Source organism: Gnatocerus cornutus, chromosome 4, assembly GCF_029298725.1.
Source record: "Gnatocerus cornutus isolate USDA-ARS CGAHR chromosome 4, icGnaCorn1.1, whole genome shotgun sequence".
Classification (NCBI taxonomy): domain Eukaryota; kingdom Metazoa; phylum Arthropoda; class Insecta; order Coleoptera; family Tenebrionidae; genus Gnatocerus; species Gnatocerus cornutus.
In genome coordinates this window covers 981,105-1,006,163 of record NC_142236.1, presented here as the reverse complement: position 1 = coordinate 1,006,163, position 25,059 = coordinate 981,105, and the positions used below count along the sequence as shown (strand labels likewise).

At 36.9% G+C, this 25,059-nt stretch overlaps 1 protein-coding gene across 11 annotated transcripts in view; it reads left to right on the top strand.

Annotated features, from left to right (window-relative positions):
* bru3 (CUGBP Elav-like family member bruno 3) overlaps window positions 1-25,059 on the top strand; it is a 208,415-nt gene that overhangs the window by 96,479 nt on the left and 86,877 nt on the right. The window contains exon 1 of one of the 11 annotated variants that reach the window (XM_088034127.1): window positions 20,682-20,700. The exons of 9 other annotated variants lie outside the window; for them this stretch is intronic. The gene's annotated coding sequence lies outside the window, so the exon portion shown is untranslated. Of the gene's footprint in view, window positions 1-20,681; window positions 20,701-23,319; window positions 23,486-25,059 lie in introns of those variants that run through there. One more of the 11 variants, XM_088034124.1, reaches the window with a different exon arrangement.

Below are 25,059 nucleotides of genomic sequence, written 5' to 3'. Positions count from 1 at the left end.
TATCGTTGCTACAACAACAATCTGCTTACTATTTATTTTAATTTTCGTAGCGTTCGCGTTGTGTTTTATATAATGCCGAAAGTCGTATGAACTGACTTTTTTGTGTTGTAACGATAAGTTTCATTGCGTGGGAGGAGCATTCTCTAATCAATTCAGCCTTGATAAACCGGTGAGTTTTGAATTCTAATCAACTAATCAACTAATCACACAATAATCGACCTTGTGATTAATTCGAGCTTCTCGTACGTGTATCAAAGTCTATCCTATCAATTGTTAAATAGATGATTACGTGCCGTCTAAGCTCCCAGATTTTGTTTTACATGCCACAGGTTATAAGACGTGGGCGTTATGAGATGATTTGGATCAATCAACCAGCGCGCGATAACACGTTAAATCCTTCAACCGAAATTAAATTCAATTACACAAGTGCAAGGGCGTTTTATGTTTTGGATCATAATAATTGTGCCGTCAATCAAGCTGCATTTTTCGCTAATCGAATGTTATCGTGAACGCACAAGATAGGAAAATTCCTTTATCCTGGAAAATTCCTTGCAAAATGAAACTCTGATAGACCACATGATTTTGCATGCCCGAGTTATGAAAGAGACCAAAATGAAAACTGCACAAAGATGAAATTTCGTGTAGTGGTGGTGGAGGTGGTGGTGAAATTAAGCACACAACATGTCACGTGCTTGTAAATAAGTGTTAAGCAGAGTTAAACGGGGGCCCCGTTCGTAGAACAGATAAATTCCGGTGAATTAGTCCTAATAGACGCAAAGCATTTAAAGTTCAAAGAGATTAGGAATAACGACTCGCGGAGGAGCAATAAATATACATTTCGCATAATTATCGCGTTCCATTAAACAAAAACGATAATAATTATAATATTATTAAAATTAATTGGGAATTCAGATTCCAATTAAAACTCTAATTAATAGCATCAATCTTTTGAGCGTTCTCTTCATCGTAAACATCCCATTGTCCTAAATCTGTGTTTCAAGTGTAGAATGTTTCCAAGCGGCGTCGATGCCCCTATTCATTGCCGGGTTTCGTTCCTCAAGTGGCATCGTCAGGTAAATGAAATTGAATCCCAGTCGAGCGAATGGCAATATACGAATTTGCGAGTTTTTGATATAAACCGACAGGCTAGTGGGAGTTTGAGGGAGTTTCACTCCCTCGCATTATTAGGCAAGGAAGCTTGTTTCAGCGCGCATCCATTTAGAAAACGCTTCTTCACTCTCTACCAGTCAAATAAACGTCAATTTTGAATCGTTCTCCATTCAGGAATGAATATGATACCCTTTGTATGACAGTCATATTTATTTGTCGAGGTAGAAAGAACACGAAATGCGCGCAACTCGATTATTGATTTCTCTCTCTGCTAAAAATGTTGTACCAAATGGAACTTGATAATTAATTTGCAAATATTTTGTTGCATAACGTTCCGCTGATTTAGTTCGAGTGCATTAAGTTCTAGTTTCAAACAACTATGGCAGTCGAGGGGTACTTGCAAAATTTCAACGATCGTTCACAATATACAGAGGATCTAATTAAGTAGGAAATCGGAAATGTTTCATTAAATAGCCAAATAGCCACGAACGGCTCCAAATTGCATTTATTTATTAGAAAAAGTGCGGCGGTTTGTATCGATTGGACGCGTCATGTTATTGAGCAAAGCACTCGTGCAAATGTCGTCTTAACAATCCAAAAGGGACATTTCCCATTAGATTTTTATTATCTCAGTACAACGGCCCTAAACATCCGTTTTTAACGGCAATTCTCGATTTCAGCTCGTCAGTATTTTTATCGCTCTGTTTAGGTTAATCGGTCATTCAGTTAATCGGATCCAGACTCGCAGTCGTTACTTGAGATAATTGGATTTCTCTTTATTGTTATAGGATGTTGTATAAGATTATAAATTCCGTTTCTATAACTACCGATTGTGAATTTAACAGCCATCAGCCACCGTTCCGAGATTTAGATCCACTTCTTAATCTTGCTAAAGCAATAGGCTTTAAAACGAATTAATGGACTAACCCAAAAGCTCGTGTCTTTCTCCATCCAATGTAAACAAACGTGTAGAAAATTTCCAAGCTTTTGCACTGCGGCTGAAGAGTGGTAGAGTACGCAAGCCGCGATGGGATTAGACGATGTGTTAAGCCCACAGAAGCTCCACCACACAGGTTTAATCAGTGTCGCTCGTAAATCTCAATTTCTTCCAGATTCCGCCACTATTTACAAAAAACGTCTTAAATTAAAACCGTCATTCTAATTCGAATGAAAATAGAGGCTGCAGGTGCGTGGAAGCACCACCACTTTGGAGATGAAACGGAGCGACAGCAAACATTTCCTCGAATTCCATTTAATTACTTTCGTATGTGGAAGAAATTTGTTGCGTTTCCACAAAGCTCCGCATCCAATAAACCGGAAATGCAAGTTTGATTAGAAAATTTGATACGTTGATACACTTACCTGCTCCATTCCAGATTTCGTGTTTATTTCTCCGGAGAGCTTTAATTTCATCCGGCTCTGTTTAACATCGTTCTTGGGAATTTTAATTACTTTCGCGCTTCCATATTTCGTATTTGTGTTGGCTTTATTTTGTGTTAAATTTAATTGGGGTTCGCTGGTCGTGATTCCCTGAAAGAGTCTAATAGTTACAAATGTCGGATGAAAGCTTTGTCAACACGAAATATAATAATGCAGTCATGAATTATGTACGACAGAGAATTTAAATTCACATATCGAATTACGTTTTAATTAAACTGGATGTGCACACGCATATCCGAATTCACAGCACATGATCGATCTATGGCCAAATTAGTAACATCAATGTGATGATATTCGGATGGCGCGTGAGCTGAATGATCAAAACTGATGCAAAATAAGCAATATTTCATAATAATGAACTGGTTTCGGTACATCACATCGTAGTTTTATGTCGCACTGCAATACATCAATCAGGAAACGCTTCTGCTGATACACAAATTAATTGGATGCTCCAGAGATTTTCACTGAATAATGGCGTTTTTAGGTCACAGGCCACATTCAAAAATTGTATTACAAATTTTATGTTTGGAAAAGCGTTTGGTTCGGGCCGTGTCAGGTTTTGTTTGTTTATTTCTCTTCCCCTTTTACATGTTTAAAATTTGAATTCTATTTGACGAAAATACGTTTTTTATTATGATATTTTGTACACGGTAAAAATGGTGGATGCGCCAATTTCTGTTTCACTGTACTTTTTTCATAATTAAACTTGTCTGCTTTGAAGCTCTCGCTCGCGAGTACAAAATTATTGTTTCATTACGAGATAAACACACGAAAAGTGTCGCTTTGAGTACAATGTTGCAAACTACACTCCCATTAAATTTTATAAACAAAACGAGGTTTTTCTCGCGTCGACTTTCCTAAATATTCCATCAACGGTTACATTATTTTGTAAAGCTCTGTACGTTTCGGTAATTCCTATTAGCGGTGCTATTGAATTTGTAAAGTAGTTTGTTAGAGCTCTCGACAAATAATTTTAAACCGCACTTAAAATATGCAGAGATAAGCGGCTTTATACGCTTCAATGAAATCCCCACGCAATTAAGTTTAATCAGTGGAAAACGCGATAATCGTGAAAAATACAAAAAGTTGTCTAAACATGTAAACATTTCTCTCCGCGCTGCAATTTCCTTAGACATAAATCTGCTTTTAACCAGAAGGTCAGTTTACAGTGTTGAATTAGGGTATCTCTTGGTTAACTCAAAGTTCAAAGTTACAAATGATTTGCCATGTTGGCAAATTCGACAGTGTCGGGTGGAGACAAATCTCTATTCGTGCAATTTCTGATACACTCCTATATTACAACAGGTATAACAAATGCGCTGTTAGGAAGCGGTCGTTTGTCAAGAGGACTATGTCGGTGATGGCGGAAGGTGAATAAAGCATCCAGCGTGTACACCATTTTCCCAAACTTTGCAAAGATGCCGGGGGGAAAATGGGGATTTTCAGACTCTTCCATCAAGCGAAAGAAAAAAATGACAAGCGCGTGGTAAATTCATCCTGTTATGTCAAAGCTTTATGCAGAAATTGCATTTTTGACGATATCTTGCAACTGACTCCTTTCAGCTTTGTGCGGATGTGCTCGATGATTAAAATTTACGAGCAAGCCGAGTTACTAGTTATCAAAAATACAATTTATTTTCAAACGCCATTTTTTTTCGTTTCGATAGCAATGCTACCATCATCAGAGCGATGTTTAAACTAAAAACTAACAAAGAATTTGTGCTTATACAGGGTCCGGCAACACTTGTGTCCACTCCCAAAATCGTCTTTAATTTTAAAAACAAAATTTTGAAAATTTGCATACGCTCATAGTTGACAAAGCTCTAGAAGCCGACCCAAAAATTTATTTTTTATTACTTATAGTTTTGGCGTCGCGACGCCTTAAAATGTATTTTTTAGCTAATTGTGAAGGTTTGTGAAATCAACCCCTAATTTAATTTTTTTTTATTAAAAGTGTTAAAAATATCTCAGTTGATGTTTTAGATTTAATGAGAATTCTATTCAAATTGTAAGAAAAAAATACTGTTTTATCAAGTTAGTTTCCAATTTCATTACGTCAAAATTGGGAACTTCGTTTACACCGGTCTGTCAACATCTTGTGTCACAAATGACATCTATCCTTTGGTTCGTTTTAGATGGTAACAAAAGTCTTACTTGGTGAAACTGTCGTTTTGTCGATGTTAATTAACGATTTCTGGTGTCCATAAATGAATGAAGTGACTTGTGAAATTTTGGTGTAAACGTAGTTTGTCACTGCACCGTCAAAATGTTGAAAACTAACTTGATAAAACAGCGTTTTTTTCGCAAATTTTAAACACCATTTGCAGTAGATTTAAAAAAAAAACTCAAATATTTGTATTACAGTTATGTTGAAAAAAAATTGAATTCGCTAATATTACCGCAAAAACTCAAAAATCGCTAAAAATTATACTTTTTAGGCGTCGCGACGTCAAACAAACCGTGATATCAAAACAAATTTTTGTGTCAGCTTCTAGAGCTTTGTCAACTATAAGCGTATGCAAATTTTCAAAATTTTATCTTTAAAATTAAAGACGATTTTAGGGGTGGACACAAGTGTTGCCGGACCCTGTAAACTAAAAGCGAGTCGACCTTTTCCCATTGGCGCAGGTAAAAGAGAGTAGAGGGAAGAGGAGGGGATTTCGTAAATGACTAGAAATTTTTTAAATCTATATTTTCTATAAGTATTTTATCAACAATGTTGGGATTGAAACCGTTACACCTGGCAGCATCTTTAATTGTTTTTAGTTCTTTTGTGAATTCAAATTTGTTTGATAGGAAATTCAAAAGCCTGTAAACAAGACGATTCAGACTCGCCATCTTATGTTGAGGACAATGATGGGAGTCTGCAGTGATGTAGCGAAGAGTACTGGTTTCTTACCTATAAACATGAAACTCTAATCTGTTCTTATTTTTTATTACAATTGTGTCTAAAAATGGAAGCTTTTCGTCTTTCTCTATTTCGCAGAAAATTTGATTAAAAATGTAAACAATTATAAATTTCTAGACATTTACGAAAGTCTAGAAATATTTAGAAACAAAAATGTAATAATGAACAATTTTCTTTGAAGTTACTAGTTATTCAAAATTTTGTGTTGAAACCACAGATTTTTGTTCCGGAGGTGAAACCTTGCGCCACGCAGTTTGTTGCGAATTTGTAAGTAATGAGCGTGGGTGGAAACCGCGAATTGAAATAAAATACGTGGAATTAGTTATGCGCTTTGAGCATTTAGAATAACATTGAATGCGTGGAATTCCCGGAAAAATAGTTGTCAAAGGCAATGCAATCGCCGCCCACAGATTTGCATCCATTCGTTTTGAGTGCTTTTATGAATGTATTTCGTGGAACGAGGTCTTCAGAGTATCAAAGAATAAAAGGTTAATGAGTAAGACCGTGGATGCAAGAGACCATTTTTCAAACATTTCGTAGACTGCCGGCGAAGACAAATTTCCCCTCATATCTATTTCTCGCTATCTCGTTACACGGAGAACTTTGAACTCCCCGAAGATGCCGAGAATTATTATAACCTAGGTGAGCGCAAGTTTTGAGCATTATTAACGACTTTTACACATAACTTTGGAAACATTCATCATCGCGCGAGACTAACCGCTCCGACTCAGAACACAACAGTTAATTCTCGTTCCTTACGAATACTCGATTTTAATCATACAACTGCCATACTGGTGGAGTCGCCCCTTTCCATAATTACAAGGAAAATGTTGCCGCCTGTCATCCAAAACGACTTGAGCAGCATCCCTTAATATTTCACGGACGAGCCGCTATATTTCCCGGCGTCAAACGAAAGTAACGTCTTGAAGAACAATTTTCAGGTACACTCGGTTAGGTACCAAACTTTTTGACAAAGTGGCGCCCATTATGTGGCACAGTTGAAACGTAATTACATTACTTGTTGCGCGAACTTGGATACAACTCGCTAATACTTTGAATTTATTGCGTACACGTACAATTTCAAACTTGGAAATGAATGCGCTTGATGCAATGCTAATTTTCACGAGTGCAATTAGCAGACAAGTGCACGAAATTTACACACATACCTGTGCCAACTTGGGCAAATTTACTCTTAATTATGACGGACCAGACGTTAGATAAACAAACGCTTTGTTACAGACGAGTATTTTTAACGAAAACGCGGGAATTAATTCCGCTGCAGGTACAACAATGCAGTCATCTTGGAAGGAATCTTATTTTGTTTGGTAAATTGAATTTTCCCCTTGATAACGAAAGGGTGAACGTTTAATATATTAAAACAAAGAAGCAATTATTTCCGTAAAAATTCAAGCATTTTAACAATGTTACGAACAATTTACGAGTTAACTTGTTGGACAGGTTTTAACTCCGCCTTCTAACGCCCCTAGCACGTCAGTAGCTTACGGATTTAAGATAAAGGTTTACTGAGAAATGTAGCAACTTGGGATTATCCAAAATTCCATCCATGCACCGGTTCGACACTTTTTAGGTGCGTCAAGTTTGAACATGATACGTCGCAAAAACTTTTTAAATATACAGAGTGTCCGGAAAGTCGCGCACCTCCGTGAAACTGTATCATCGGACAATGCCATAGGTCACCGAAAAATGTTAAAAAAAATCCATGTCTTCAATTTTTCGAGATATGATGGATTAAAGAGGCAAAGTTTGATGCGAAAATTAACGATTTCTGTGCAATAATTTTACGTTTAAATGAATTTGTTACCTAAAGGACATTTTGCGCAAAGGCATGGTGCAAAGAAAATCGGAAAAATCTTGCAAGAAATGCCTGAAAACTGTTAAAAAGATTTTTGAATCAACCATCTCCATCAGTGTGGCATCGTTCACTTGAAACCATAGTTACATTACTCGTTCATGTGCCGACCTGACTAACGCCAACAATACAACAGCAACGTTACTATAGCTTTGTATACTAGAAATTTAAATTATTGGAGGAAAAGTTCAGCAATGTTGCCATTTTCCTAATTTTCTTTTGGCCTTCTTGCGAAAACAAGGAGTCTAGAATTTTTTTTTACATTTTTTTGGTACTCTGGAGGACCACCCCTTTCAAGGAGTGCGGCACTTTCCGGACACCTGTATAAGAATTTTGTGCTAATTTGTGCTGCAATTCTTACATTCTGTGCTCTTTTCATTTTCGAGTTATTTGAGAAACAAAAATGAATGTTTGGGGAGATTGCTACTCTCGACCTATTTTTCAACTATGCCAAACTACAGAATTATAGATCAAAAAACACAGATTTTAGAATTTTTTATTTTATGGACGAGCTAAAATTTTACCACAAATCTGTAATTTTTGTACTTTCAATGGTAAGAAAAATGAAATTTATGGCAGTTACTACTTTTAACGTGTTTTTCACCTATGCCAAAGTACAAAATTATTGCACAAAAATTACAAATTTTGAAAATTTTTATTCTTGGGAGAATAAAAAATTTTGAAAATTTTAATTCTTAGGCTCGTCATTTTCTCGATTTGGGAAGATTGCTACTCTCGACCTATTTTCCAACTACGCCAAACTACAGAATTATAGAGCAAAAAACACAGATTTTAGATTTTTTTTTTTAATTTTTGAACTTTTAATGCTAAAACAATGATGCTCAAACTTTGCGCATAAAAAATAATCAAATCACTAGTCCTATAATTTTGCGATAATCCTGTGCTGACTAGAGGTGCAATTTCTAAATTCTGTGCTTCGTTTTTGAGTTATTCGAAAAAACAAATTAGATTTTTGTGCGCCAACAAATGGTGGATGCGCCGGGTCTAAACCTCTAATATTCCAATTCGGCGCGCCAAACCCGTGCAAATCTCAGCAAGCGTCAAATATTTTTCTTATTGGTGTAAAGCAAATACTTTTGTGTACCTTCCACTTTAGCCTCCTGAGTAAAAAGCAAAGATGCTTTGTTCACATCTCGGGAAAGTGACAACGTGTGTTGGCGGTAAACGAGTCCGCCGCCGTCGCCGCCGCCGTCAGACGTTTGTTATCGCACGTACATCGTCTTTACGGAAATCCATCGTTGAGGCGCACGTGCACGATCGAGGACGGTTGTTCGCATATTCAACGCCGATTTTCATAATGATCCCGCTTTGTATGTGTCGAAATGATATTTTCAACGATAAACACGTATAAACAAGAAGCGCGTGGGCGTCGCCAAATAAGTGCTCGAGTTGTTTCACGGTCTGCTCAGGTGGTCTCGTCATTATTTGGCCATAACCTTAAATAATAAAACTGACAGATTTACAACCAGTTTGAACGCTCACCGGCTCCACTCCAACGATCGCCGAATTTATAGCCCCCTCGCTCGATGATTTACAATCGCCCTCCAAACAATGTCTTATCAATCTCGCATCAACGAGATTATGTCAAACAGAATTTGCACGGAGCTACCTGAACAATTTCAATATAATAACGTCTCGATTGATATAGTTTTGTGATGTATTTCTGCAACAGTTGAACGTTCGTCGGCGGAATTCGAATGTAATGTTTTCTTCGTGACTTGACTAAATCGTTCTTTACATCAACATTCAGAGCAGGTCGTGGAAGAGTCGTCGCGTCCGATGACTTGAACGAAAGTAAAACACTGATATGTCCGAAACCCTGCTTGACCTCCGGCTATCTGCGCTTTAAAGTAAGCAAATGGCGTTGTGGTCATTTGACTTGGGGCGAGGGTGTAGCAGAGCTGCTTCTGCACATGTCTAGTTTCTAATGGGATTTTCCACCGGGAAATGATATCTAAACACGGCCAACTCTCGCTGGTTCTTTGACGGATGATCGATCAGAAACAACACGCGTGTTTTCTTTTAATTGTTGACTGGTGCATTGGTACATCCCCGCCGGCGCTAGACGTCTATTTGCATGAGTCCCCAGATGGAAGAAAAGTGGTATGAAAGCAGTGCCACGACTATAATAAAACGTAGTAAAACAGATCGACGAAGGGGTCGTTGTGTGGGAATTGCGGAGGCGCCGCTTTCGACATCTGGTAATGACAGTTGAGAGGAGTAATCGGTTCAGATTGTTCGAGAAGCGAATATCCGGATGGTGGCGTTTAACAACACTAGCATGATTGTGCGGTCACAAGCAATCAAACCCCTCGCTTTCAGACAATTTACACTTGGAAGCTTTATAGTTCGATACAGGAAACCGCCATGCATGGCATTTTGGTTGGCATTGCAATCATCCTTAATAGAAATTCTTCTTCGGTCAACTCGGATTGTTTCCTCAACAGCTCGTCAAAGCCGAATGTACTTTTATGTGTGTGTGTGTTATTCAACGATGGAAAAATGCAAGGCGAGGTTTTGTTCGTTTCATTCCATTTTTCATTACTGAAATTCATCCACTTTATGCGACTCCACCGGCGCACATTTTATGAAAAATATTTTGCTTGGGAACATTTTTACGATTTCTTATTAGTTCATTTGGGCACCAGAAATGAAATATTATCTTTATGGCTCACGTGGAGACATGTCGGGAGAAAGCGACATCTTACCGCTATTTGTAACATTTACCTTGTCAAAAAAAGCAATTTCTCTAAATACTAAGGAACTGCAATAAAGCTCTGTTGGCAAATCTTCATAAAACCTCGCTACATTGTAAGTAAAATCTTGGCGTTTTTAAAATATAAAAATCTCTAACTGCTCATAAAATATTGCTATTTTCACAAGTTGTGATTGAAGATTACACTTTTATCGATCAATGTGGGAAGGAAACGGGAAAAATTTCTCGTAAGTTTCAGATTTAGATTGTTTGTTCCGGAAACAAACACTCGCGGAAAAATCAGATAAAAGTTTTGGGTTTTAATTTGAAAAACTAAAGATTTGAAAAATGGTGGATGCGCCGGGCCAAAAGTTCTTTATTTTGATTTCTCATTTTTCAATTCCTAAATATTGAGTGTTTGACAATTCTTTTTAGTTTTTTTATCTACAACCGATACATTATGAGCCCATAATGCTACTGTTTTGAGACGGCTTATGGGGTTAATAACTCACTAGTGTGTTATATCGTGTTTTCTTACGACATAACTTATTTTTACAACATTATTTGTTACTAATGATCGTATTTTTAAGTTCTTGAATTGTTAAACTTTTTTTCATATGTGTCCTTCAACAATATATCTGTCATATTTGACACATATTTGACAGTTACGGATAAAATTTTGTATTGTATTTGTCTACTGTTTTTTTTTGTGTTCTATAGGCCTAATAAGAAACAGACACTTACAAAATTAAGAACTTTATTAAAAATGGTTCAAATGAGCAAATGTTCATAAACTGCCCCTGATCTCGAATGCTGCTGTAATCCCGATGGATTATATCATACACGATTCTGCTATTGACCAATGCAAATGTAATGAAAACGATTACGCCGAATAAACCAGCGCTCCGAAGATAATAGCTCCGTGTTAATTGATAATCTTGATTCGTGCCTGCGTAATTACGCCTACGTGTTAGTATGTAAAGTGTAAAAACGCGATAAAATCAAAACATGATCGAGTTTACTACTTGCCGTTAAATATTTAAGTTTAAAGACTGCTCTGACAATTACCGATATAATTTTTATTCGTGTCGTAATTTACTGCACACTTTAACGAACTTAATTCTCGGCGGAGGAGGAAACAAAAAATATAAAAAGTCTGTCATTAAAAGCTATCAGTGCGGAGACGTTAATCGAGTTGTTCGTTAATTCGGAGAGACTGTCGTGATTTAATTAAAATAATAGTTTGTTAATTCCATTTCGACCGTGTAGTAAACAAAGAAGTGGTAGTCAATACAAACTGTGATTGTTTCGCTAGAATCGCGTAAGTTTACTTAGAGTTTGTCAATGTGCTATTAATTGCATTAAAACAAGCAATTTGGAGATAATTATAATTGTATTTTATTGGATTTAATCAGGGAAATTGGCGCCAACTTACCGAAAAGGAGGTTCGTAGAAGTGCATCACGCTTCACGTGTGTCAATTTTAATTAACTCGCAGTTACTTGCAGTGTTTTTGTTGTGAAAGACGCACAGAATTTGTTTGAACGTCATTGTTTTGCGACTAAATTCAAGTTTCTGCAATGTCAGGTGTTCAAAGGGAATAATATGCGACAATCAAACAAACCGGATCAGTCATGTTGCATATTGCATTTTACCTCAATGCGATTTAATGCATTTATGTGAAACATTTAGGCTGCATGTAATACAGGTGTATAACAGGATATGAAGTTTGAAACGTGATTCCGCAAAATTCAAAAGCATTATGCAATTTGCAATTTTATTTGGAACTACACTTTTATTTGAAAGTCCTCTATCGTGTAACAAGAGGAGGAATTGATTCCTGCAGGAAACGGATATTGCTTTCTAAAACCGCTTGTAATCCAATTGTTGAGTTTCCTCTGCTTGAAATTATTAGATCCAGTTCATTTCATCTCAGTTCACTACGATGTTTCGATAATTTCGATAAACGAATCAAATATTTTGTTTATAAGTTTCTCTCGACATTTTATTGGAGGAAATGCTGTAGCGTTCTTCCCGATGGCTCTTAAATGCTAACATAAATCATATTTTTACCGAGGAGACTGCAGACTTCCCGTTCCACTCGCTTGAGCGAAAAATTATTGACGTTTTATTATACCGTTTATGGGCTAGAATATTTTATGATTCAATTGATTCTTCGTTATGGAACCAATTGGCCGAGCGGCGCACATTGTTGCGAGAATCATTGACAAATTGACATTTTACACTCAGACGGGCCAATTATATGCAAAAGTGCATCGAAAGGAACATATTGCATCTTCCTAAAGCGGAAAATTTGAATGAAGGTAATATCAAACTGCTTCTAAATAAATCGCAATATTTGTATGTAGTTTGATTAGTTTATGGATGCATTTATTCTTAATTATGTCAAAGGTGAAGAATAAAGACTCTGAGAAATATGAGAAAAGACTTTATTGAGAAAAAATGTAACAAATCAGAAGAATCCTCAAAGGAGGCGTTCCGAGAAGAAGAATAATCATAATTTGATCATATTTCCATAAAGTTGCAGCGTCCAGTGGAAATCCCGCTAACCGAACATAACTTTAAATCACTTCCTTTTATTGCCGTTCGTCCAGCTCCTCCATCTTCGTTCGACAAGTCGATTTGTTCCCTATGTCTTATTACAAGCATGTCAGTGTTTTCATCCCAATTTTCTTTTATCTCGCACACAATATATCCGCTCTCGGATGCAAATAATAATCATTTTACGTATCTCGCCCGTTTTTATTTCGTTACGTTGTCTGAATTGTGCCGTCTAAGGAATGGATTCATCTTTTATGTGTAAGATCTCTTTGAGATTAAAATAGATGCGAGTCGACAAATTGCGGCGACGGTGGCGGCGCTTTTCGTCGAAACACAAATCAAAATTGCATTCATACACTGACATGGAGCAGATGGTGGCGGATTCGACCACGCGTTGTTTGTTTCTGAAACACAAGAGAGAAGATGACTTAAGAGGCTTGAAATGATTGATTTGCGCACAAGTTTCATGAAATATAATTAAAACGGGTCTTCCTTTTCCGTTGCACTCGTACGGGTTTGATCTAACTTTTTCTAATCCAAGCTTATCCCTAATGAAAAATCCCGAGCATTCACAGTTGGCGTTCTTTGTGAATAAACCGCCACATAATTGGGCTGCCATTCATTTGAAACGACAAACGGAACCCCAAAACGTATAAATAAGGAAAGCTGCATCGTTGCGAGCTGGATTTTTTAATTTAGCAACAATTATAGACTATAATTAAATTTCGTTTTTACAGTACGTGAATTTGAAAGGTGCCCATATTGTTAGTGACCACTCTCCCGATTCGCTGCTGTTCCACCCTTTTTACCCTTTTATGTTGGGTACGTCCCGCATTTTTATTTAGTATAGAAAAAGGTTTTGCCTGCGGAATTTATGGACGGATAATTCTTTTTCCCGGCTGCCGACGTTCGTGCGCTTCAACGCTCGAAATACGATCCGATTCATACAAACTCGTCATCGGACTTGCAAAATTTAATTCTGCACGGAGAGATGAAGGAGCGCAAGTCGAAATTAAATTCAAGGGAAATTTTCAATGCGCCTATCCAAATCTACTCGAAATTGTTAATATCCACGACAAATAAATTACAAACGAAACCGAATTTTTCTTATATTAACGTGCTCGCGGTTGCAAACATAAATTCACCGACGTCATTTCGTTCCGGAACAATTTGATTGACAGAAATTTCATTAGAGAACCGGTCTTCGATGTATTCCGTTCCTTAAAAACATTTTATTCCAAGGGAAATGCCATCAAGTAATTATTTTCGTCACTAAAGATATTATTTCTACGAGTGCGCTTATTTACTTAATTAAACATTCAACTGATATTTGCAATAACCAATAATTAAATTCCATCGGGGAAATGTCATAGAGTAATACCACTCAAACAGGCAATAAACAATGCAACGATTGTTGTTTTTTCTCGAATAAAAACGTCGTGCGGTCAAAAGTTGCCGTCGAAATCGATGAAATTCAAATCGCAATGTTTAGTGCATCGAAATTAAATTAACGGTTGTAATGCGGCGTATAAAAACGTGATATTCTGTCAATTATCGTTGGCTCAAATTCCGCCCTCTGACCAACTGTTCAAATTCACCGCAAAGTAGCCATCTATGTGATAATGACAGGAATAAAAAATATCGCTCGTAAAGTTTCATTGACCGTCCATAAAAATACAGAAAGGGTCAGTGAAAACCAATAGAAGAGAAGCTATGAATACGTAAAATCATCTTCATGAAACTTACGAATTGTTAAAGTGGTACTTTTGCCCTTAAAAGTTTATGACTATCAAAGGCGACTTGTCATGTTTATAAATGAGAAGTTGTCCGTGTCTTAAAAATTGTAGCAATTTTGCCCATTCGTTTGTAAAGTTTTGTTGTGTTTCCTTCCTAATGAGCATCGTTGACAGACATTGCAAGGTATGTCAAGTATGAATATAATGCTATATCGAGCGTGGGTAAAGTTGTTTGCGCGACTCGTCCCGATCATTTGCGATAAAATTTTGTTGCTCATGCAGAAGCTCTTTGCTCTCATAACAAGGTATATCAGACATTTTCGATGCTTAGAGGAAAAGGTACCCAATTAGTGGACGCACTTATTTGTAAAACAACTTATTATTGACGGATGAGTGGCTCTTGGAATTGCTCTCGGGCTAAATAGAAGACTTGAGAAGCGACAACGCTTTTTTCATTTTGCCCATTACTAGAAAATCAGAAGGCGGAATATTTAGTTACAAGTTTAGTTGATTATCCGCTCGCCGGAATTGTTTACAACATGTTGGCCAAAGCCCGGACTATTGCATTCCATTGCAACTGCACCGCATGGTTAATCAAGAATCAAAGGACATGAAATGCGTCAATAACCCGTAAGATCAAACATGCAGTGTCCCTGTCAAAAACTCCCATTTCCAATGATCCGAATCGTCTAATTACAGCCCCCATTTGAATCCCACAAACTCGTCAGTTACCCGTGTACCGCTTGTCCCTCCGGCGATCCAGCTGGGTCACACAAGCCGCAAAAGAGGCAAAACATGCGACCTCAGGCTAAAACTGAGAATATCCCGACTCTTTTATTCAATGCGAATGTGCGCCCCCAAAGCAACCCGAATTCAGTCAACAATGGAACAATTCTACTCCCGAATATGTTCGCCCCCATCCCCTTTTAAAGCGGCCGGCACTCGACGGACTCGTCTGTTTCTGCCAGTTCATTTAACTTTTTTCGATAAAACTTTACGATCCAAACGTTAACTCGACTAAGATAACGATGTGTGTACTTAAAAGTAGCGCCAGACTCACGACGAATTGGGCCCAAATATCGACGTCGTTAATATAATAAATGCGATCGTAAAAAAGAAGGATGTGAAATCGTGCAGAAGTTATCGCCGGGTTTCTGATGGGGGAGTAATTCGTCTTTGATATCGCGATGGCACTGTTGCAGAAAATTAGGATGTTACAAGATGCAGGTCATTATTTTTTAATTGGAGCGGAAAATTAGCGAGGATTTTTTATTCAATTTCGCACGGCACCACCACCGAATTCCCTCAAGTAAAGTAATTACATACACATTTTTGGGATTACTTCCATTCTTGCGAGTTTCGACAAGAAAGCCCGGAGAACTTTGCAGCTTTTTTTCACTAATATTACCGAAATTCGTAAGCTTCTGATTAAACAAAGTTTTAACACTATTTCTAGTTGATCTTTTAAAAGCATCGGATTAGCTAATGAAGGATTGAGAAAGAACGGCGAAAAACCAGCACACACATTGTGTTACAGAGCAAACCCGATACACGCAACATTAAAGTATAACTAATGCCGCATTATGTTCTTATTTGGAGTCGACGCCTCATTAGGAGGCTTTGCGAGGTGTTACATACCTGTCGGGATAGGGTGACAATGGCAGTTGGGGGTGGTTCATACCCCACTGTTGTCGACGGAGACGTGAGCGACAGTGTTACAAGGGAACAAGAATGTCTCACCTGACCCCGAATTCGCACCCTCTTCGTACCGAAATCAATACATTCCATTCCCTTTCACTGCCTAACATTTCATCATTTTGACGACAGGACTGATCAGCGAAAAAATTATATTCTTAATTAAATTGTTTAGGGGGAGATGGACATGCTTCTTTTCATTTCAAGTGCGGACTTGGAACGGGGCTAAACTAATTTATAACGAGCATTGGTTTATTAAACATGGATGGTACACAATTGTTCGATTTCAATCATGAAAATTGACTCGCGTTCGAATTGTACACAATTTCGTTATTAATTGGGAAGTACAATGTTGTTTTATGGTCTCTAAGTTTTCATAAACAAATCTCAAAATGGATTGGAAATTAATGTAAAGTTTTTAAATTACGGTAGAGATTGGTAGCACTGGTTCCTAGGGACTTTATCAATGTGTTGTTCTTACGTGTCAATCGAATTTAAGCTCAAACTGTCAAAGAGGCGACGTGGCAGACATGCTTACCAACAATTATTTAGAATATTTGTATTCTCTTTCTCCATAGTTTGTACTTTTGCTTGATTTTTTACATTGTGATGGCAATTTTAGATCGTCGATTTGCTGATTTGAATATTTTGTTGAAATTTTTGTCAAAATTTTTTAGAAGATTTAGGGCCGGTTGCAGAAACACGGTTCAAATTTCGATTTGAGCTAGTTCAAATTTTGAACCAGGGTTAACCTACCGTCGCGTTGCGCAAACAAAATTCACGTGAGGATTAAATGAACCGATTCAAAATATTACAGCGGGAGATCGACCTTGTTTTATACGTCGATTTATTGTATTTATTGTATTGTTGCCTACGCTGTAACTCTGTCAATTTCTGGGTTTTGCGCTTAAAAGTGACGTTTAGAGATGTTATCTCTTGTGTAGAGCAGGGGTGTGTTCACAAAGTGAGACGTCTGTTGGAGCGTGTGACGTCAGAGTGATGTGATTAACACTTTGAGATTCGCCAAAGGGTTGTTGCGTTTATGAACGGTTTCTGTGGTTATTTAAATGTTCGACAAATAGGTACATCACCTACAATTCATGACTTAAATTATGCCAAACTTCTAATATCGATATCTCGCTTATTTTTTAGAGTAAACTTAAGTTATTATGCATCAGTGTACGCAGAATTTTACGCAGATTCCAAATCTGGAATTTAAATTTAGATCCAACTACAAATAACCGAGTTATGGCTGATTAAAATTTTGAAAAGATGATTTTCATTTTTTTCTCATTTTCCCTAATTTTCAAAGTTAAATATCTCGGAAACTATTAGAGATATTGAGATGCGGTTTGCGCCATCGTTTTTCTCGGCTCATTTTACGTTAGAAAATGTGCTTAAAAGCCCAAAATTCGATAGTCGATTTTTCGCAAAAAAAAATTGCGACTCAAACGATGAAAATTTTTCATTTTTTTTAATTTTTGGCCATAACTCGCAAACTATTTGTCCTATAGATCTCAAATTCGGCCAGTAGATAGATTTTGAGCTCCTCTTTCGACTGATGTATAATTCAATGTTATTCAACGTCATTTTCATTTTGAAAACATTGATTGAAAATCGCCCTAAAATGATGTTTTTAAAACAGTTTTTGGTCAATACCTCGTTTATTTATTAAGTAAACTTAACAAATTTGGGTCTCATTTTACGCAGAATTTCACGCTGAATCCAAAAACATGATAATTTTTCAATATTTGTCAATAAATAACCGAGTTATGGCCGTTTGAAATTTTGGGTTGTCGCCAGAGAGCCAACTTTTTGAAGGTACGAAACAATTCGTGCTCGATAACTCGGAAACTATTACAGATATTGAAATGCGGTTTGCGCCATTGTTTTTCTCGCGATTTTTTACATAAGAAATAGTTTTTAGATTTTCCAATAGTCGAAATTTGCAAATTTTCGCGAAAATTCATGATTAAAACTATACCAAATTTCTCATATCGATATCTCGCTTATTTTTTAGAGTAAACTTGAGTTATTATACATCAGTGAACGCAGAATTTTACGCAGATTCCAAATCTGGGATTTAAATTCAGATCCGACAACAAATAACTGAGTTATGGCCGATCAAAGTTTCGGATACTTGATTTTCATTTTTTCTCATTTTTCCCAATTTTCAAAGTTAAATATCTCGGAAACTATTAGAGATATTGAGATGCGGTTTGCGCCATCGTTTTTCTCGGCTCATTTTACGTTAGAAAATGTGCTTAAAAGCCCAAAATTCGATAGTCGATTTTTCGCAAAAAAAAATTGCGACTCAAACGATGAAAATTTTTCATTTTTTTAAATTTTTGGCCATAACTCGCAAACTATTTGTCCTATAGATCTCAAATTTGGCCAGTAGATAGATTTTGAGCTCCTCTTTCGACTGATGTATAATTCAATGCTATTCAACGTCATTTTCATTTTGAAAACATTGATTGAAAATCGCCCTAAAATGATGTTTTTAAAACAGTTTTTGGCCAATATCTCGTTTATTTATTAAGTAAACTCAACAAATATGGGTCTTATTTTACGCAGAATTTCACGCTGAATCCAAAAATATGATAATTTTTTAATATTTGTCAATAAATAACCGAGTTATGGCCGTTTGAAATTTTGGGTTGTCGCCAGAGGGTCAAATTTTCGAAGGTTCGAAACAATTTATGCTCGATATCTCGGAAACTATTACAGATATTGGAATGCGGTTTGCGGCATCGTTTTTCTCGCGATTTTTTACATAAGAAATAGTTCTTTGATTTTTCTACAGTCGAAATTTGCAAATTTTTGCAAAAATTAATGACTAAAACTTCTGATATCGACATCTCGCTTATTTTTTAGAGTAAACTCAAATTTCCGTAGATTTCAAATCTGGGATTTAAATTCATTTGAATTTTGAATTTGAATTTGTGTATTTTTTGTAATTTAAAAATTCACAAATCCAGCTGTCACTTTGAACATCGGCTTATTCCACCTCTGAACCTGGCTTAGTTTAACACCGTGCTTATATTTGAACCGCTCAAAAATGTTTGTGCAACGTAAAAATCAGTTAATCCTGGGTTAAGTCAGATTTGAACCGGTTCAAATTTTGAACTGTGTTTCTGCAACCGACCCTTAGAGTCTGTATTCTGGAGCAGATCAAAATAGTCACCTCTCCAAATCTTATTATTATAGCATTGCGCAATAAAAAGTTACAGCATTCAAAAGAAAATTTTAAAATTTTTTTGGTCGACTGGAAACAAAAATTTCTAAAAACTGACTTGCTAGTGTTATAATTTGGTAGTTTGGCACAGTTTATAAAGCAGATCAAGGTAGTAACCTCCTCAAATCTCACTGTTGCAGCACTGCGTATAACAAAGTTACAGCATTTTAAAGAAAATTTTGAAATTATTTTGCTCGACTAGAAACAACAATTTCTAAAAATTGGCTTGCTGGTGCTATAATCTTGTAGTTTGGCACAGTTTATAAAGCAGATCAAAGTACTAACCTTCTTAAATCTCATTGTTGTAGCACTGCGTATAACAAAGTTACAGTATATAATAAAAAATTGGAAACTTTTTAGCTCAACATGCAAACAAAAATTTTTAAAAATCCACGTGCAAGTGCTATAACTTTTTAATTTAGCACAACTAATAAAGCTGATCAGTACAGTATTCTCTCTAAATCGTGTTGCTATAGCACTACATGTAACAAAACTGCAGGATTTACAACAAAATTTTGAAATTTTTTAGCTCAACTTAGAAGCCAATATTTACGAAAATGGACGTGCTGGTGTTATAATTTTTTCATTTGACGCAGTTAATAAAGCAGATAAAAATAGAAATCTCCTTAAGTCTTATTGATATAACATTGCGTATAACAAAGTTACAGCGTCTAAAAAAATGGATTTTCTAGTTTAGTGTTTGGTTTTGCGACACTTTCTAGCTTTTTTAAAGTTTGGCAAAATTTTCTAGCTTTTTTCAAGATTTTCCGAGATATTTTAGAATCTTTTGAAATTATACTTAGGTTATAAGTAGGGCTCTCCAAAATTATCGCCAATATCTCTTAGTTTTATTTGGGATGCCCCACTATTTTGTACAAACCATAACAGATTTGCTGTAATTTTTCAGTCCTTTAGGATTTCAGAACTTGGGAACATGAAGCATAGTTGACTTTTTAGATTTCTCCTAGAATTTTAGAGCCGCTTCTGGAATTTTAGATTTTATATAGGACTTTTCAGAATGCCTTGAAATAGTTTAGGAATTATTTCTTGGCTTTTTTAGGATTTGTTTCAATTGTCTAAAATTTAAGGAATTAGTTCAGTTTTTTTGAACTAGTTAGGAATTAACTTCATTATTTTTAGCCTAATTTTTCTAGGCGAATTTTCAACCATATCCTTTCTGTGGATCTTTTCAGTCTCGAATCATTTAGATCCATTTTCCGATATTTTTGTATTGATTTTGGAATTTTCCGCGGAAAATTCTTTTGTGCGTAATAAACCGTCTGAAGGAGACAATTATCGTCGAATATTAGTGCAATAAATTCGTTCCACCTCAACAAATAAACTTGATATTAACCTGATACTCATCTCTTGTTTTGCTTGTTCCAGGTAAGCATGGATTTATTCAAAGATCAACAAATAGGTCCGGGTAAGCAGAGCGAACACAAGTAACCAATTATTTTGCAATTTAGTTTAGATGTTTCGTTTAATTTCAGCGACTTTATTGCCACTTAAAATTCTCGTTAAGTTTCATTACGTCTCCGCAATGTTCTTCAACCCGTTGTAGAGTAGTATTAATTAGAATCTAATTTTGTGTCATTGTTACCGGTCTGGGCATTCTTTCGGAAAGTACTTGGCGCCGCTTTTTAAGTATGTGGGAGCCATCTGTTGCTTTATTATAATATTTTAGCATAGACTTTGCGGGGATTTAATTCTTCGGAAAGTAAAGTTATTGGAGTGTTTTATAAAGTTGCATACGGGAGTCGAGTAAACAAACCTATAAAGACTATTGGATTGGTACAGGGCTCGATAGTGACGAACGAGCAAACTTTCGTAATCATCTTACGTAGTCTCTGGATTTAATGCAGGTAGATTTAAAGTATATCCATGTTATCAACTCGAATATCCAGTTTCAGCACTGGGAAGCTCTTTGTTATTTTAGTAAAAACCTAACACGTACGCCGACTCGGGGACTAATTAAAAATGATGGCGACGTCAATTTCACCTCTAATAAACTCGTAATTGATGTCATTATCATAATTTGGCGCTTAGAGATTGGAAGAATATCGCCAAAGTGGCCTTAATCTTAATCACCTAATCCTCTTATCGCGAATATTAATTAAAGCGATAGGAATTATGTGGAAATCATCGTTATTGAATAAATACGCAGAGCGTAAACAAAGAGGAGCTTTGATGTAGACACACTGATACAGCACATGAATATTGAATTGTATAAATACCAATCCGTGTTTACAAATCTTTATTAAAAAGCATAATTATCAAACTTTATTTACATGGTTTTACAGCGGCTTTTGTTCGCCGCTGGATAATAAATCAGTTTTGATAACAAAAATCCGGAAAAGATATTTTAATTAGACGTTCTGTCCATCCACCGTAAATTGACTTTTTAAAGCTTTGACGTACAACTTGGAAAGCAAATATTATTATAATTATAGTCACTTTACTCGTTTTAACAAGAAAATGTCAGTTTATTTCAGGAAGGTAAATATTTAGACAGACATTACCTTTATAAATAGGAAAAAATGATGGGAGACGGCGTACATGGTGATTTGTTAGGCTTTAATGTTGTTGGTAAAAGCCCATCGACATAAAGCTTTCATTCTTTCAAAATTGATTCAAATTTTTGATTCTTTAGACACACAATGAATATGTCATTTTATACTTGCAATATTTGGAGCCCAAAGAGTGCAACGAAAATGGTGGATGCGCCGGATCCATTTTTAAAATATTTGCATCTTTTATTTCATTTAATATTTAGGTTATTGTGAACGACTGATTCCCCCAAGCTACAGATTTCCCATTAATTTTAAATTTTCTTGTAAAATAATTCAAACTCTGTCGTTTTCTGTGCCATCGTTCCAACGACAAAGTGAATAATTGATAAACTTTCGTAAATATGTGTTATCTAAACTAAATAATTATAATTTGTGGATGTCGCCACATTCTGTTGATTGAACTCGATAAATTTGTTTATTCCAACCACATGAATAGAAAATGAAGACAACTCCGGTAAAGCAAACAGTTTTTTTACTGTAGCAAAGTTGGTTGATTGGATTAGTCAAGTTGGGAAAAAACGAGCAGAGCCAAAATCACGACTGTGATAATTTCGTGTCAAGTCGTCTTAAGCTAATTACACAAAGAACCGTTTGGATCTCGATCTCAACAGCTTCTGGAGCTTAATTGTAAACTTAATTGTTGGTACATTTTCATAATGCAGCAGGATGAAAACACCTGGGAAACATCTCGGGAACGGTCACCGTGGAAACGAACCTGCAGGATAACTGCCTCGTTACTGAGACTTGAGCATTCTCTATTGATGGTTCCAATACGCTGAAAATGGCAGTCATGTGGAAAACTTCTGTCGACGATACCATGACAACCGTTATAATGAATCTCTCTCTAATTAGAAGCTAACAAGGAAACTCGCATTTAATTTTACCAAACGGTTGTCACAGTTCATCCTTTACAACGTATCGTTGATCGGAGAAGGACAAACTTTATTATCTGCTACATTTAATATTCCAGTCGGTTATTAAATTCTCCGCCGGATATTTTTTACTCGGAAATGAGTGGACTTGTTCCATTGGCGAGAAATCCGGTTATTGTAATTTGCGAGCAATGTGCATCACATTTGAACTCGTCTTCGCGAAAACCTCCCCCAAGGTCTACTCCATCATTACCTTCCAGACTCTGCGACATTCTTTGTCATGTCTCTATAAAGACTTGCAGTTATTTCCATTCCGGTCCCTCGGTGACCCCGTCGCAGCCACCCAGCGACCCTTCTGGTTTCTTGTTGATTTGCCCCGAATATCGTGTGGGCGCTCCAACCGGCCTTTTTCCCACCTGTGCGTTCCAAGGCCACCGCGTCGGGACGCTCTCTCACAGGTTACCACTGACGACGCAGTCCACGCTCGGCGTCGTGGCGCGGGCGGGCGTCGTTTCTATGACGACGGCATCAAGCGTTCCCAACTGCGCCGATGTGCACCGCCTTCAATTTCAGTGACGTCAGCTTTGCACGACTCCTCCCTGTGAGGACGTCTGCCACGATACCGCCTGTTGCTAGTCCTTCAGCTGCTCCACGCGTGTTCCATTGCGTCCTCCGGAACGATTCCGGAAACCGGAGCGCTTGATCGCGCCGTTTCGCTGTCTCCATCACCGAGGTCTCGTGTCTTCTATGTGCTTGGGAAAGTCAGGTACTTGCTGTTTTCAGTGGATGGCCACAGAATCCTTGATCTGTTGCGATTCACAATTAGCGGATTCCTCAAGAAATTTGAAATTTAAAGCACCAATTTGGATTGCAAATGTCGAAGCAGACATCGGAAGTTCTCTTCCGTCTTTTCACATTTCGGATTCCGGAATCTCATTCGTTTTCCGCTCGCAAAACATGTGCTGCTTGCTTTCAAAGGAACTCTCGAGGAAAAGGAAAATATTATGCACGCTCGCCTCTTAATTCAATTACTCGATGTGTTTGCGTTGAAACAATTTAATTTTTCATCTCTTTATTTGCCGAGGTGAAAATGACAAACGCGAAATTAACCAACGATAAAATGTAAAAGCCTCAAATTCTTACCAGACAAGGAAAGTCACTCTCTGGGGATTTTTCCGAAGGAGAGGCAAAACAGACAGAAAATGACTCATCGGGTCCCTGGAGCTCGCGGACTCTTTAAAGTACGTTAAAAATTTAAATTTGCTGAACTAGAAACGAAACTCATTTCTTTTTCAGTATTACTTGAGTGTATATTTAGAATCCAATTTTCAGCCCGTTCCGAGCTCCAAAACGAATAAAATTAATGTGAAATGTTCGTTTCTTCAAGAGTAGGATATTGCTAAGTACTTTGGATTTTGTAATCTTGTCATAATCTTCTTTTCAGAGACAAATATTAACATAAACTGGCATAATGTGCTGCGCTAATCAGAAAACATTTCTTGGGACAAAGTCTTGGTTTGTCGCGTATGGCGCGATTACTCCCAAATTATAATAAATTATCTGCGGTGCGACTCGTCGTGATTAATCGGCACAAACTTTCTCCGCACAATTGGCTCAAGTTCTTGGCGAAACATGTGTGTGGTGTTGAGGGTGCGTCGCCATCATAAATCCTCCGTTTTGCCGCACCAGCCAATTTACTACCACCACCAAGTTGGTGCTTCGACGAGTTCGGTTCTCGCCCTGTATTAATAATAAGTAGTAATTAAAATTCAGAGAGGGAGCGAACGCGCATGTAAATCAAAATTCTGCGAGTTATTGTAATGCGGTGTATTTTGGTCACAATAATTTTCGTAGTGACACAGAAAATTTCGCGAGCGATTTACCCGATTCACATGCTAATGCAATTTTAATTACAAATTGAAATTTCATGACATTAACCCGTTCTAAACCTGGATTACAGCAAATATTAGATGAGTGAATTTAAATGACGGTACGCATCCACACGGTTGAAATTTGAATTTTTTCGCAATAAAAATTCAATCTGTCGGTATTATATTTGGGGTCTCTACAAATTGGTACCGCGCTTGTAATGCGAATTTGATGTAGTTTCATTAAAAACTTGGCGATGTATGCGCGTGAATAATTTTCCAATGTTTTCTCAACGTAAACTAAGTTAATTTAGCAGAGTGGATTTGGAAATGTAACATGTTAGCGATATTTGTCACGATTTGACCCAACAAAAGTTTTCTGAACGAACTTGTTCGACAAAATGACGGTTTTTAGTTTGTTTCGCCAGATCCACAGGGATTACGGCCATTGTGACCGTGCTTGGTTCGCTCG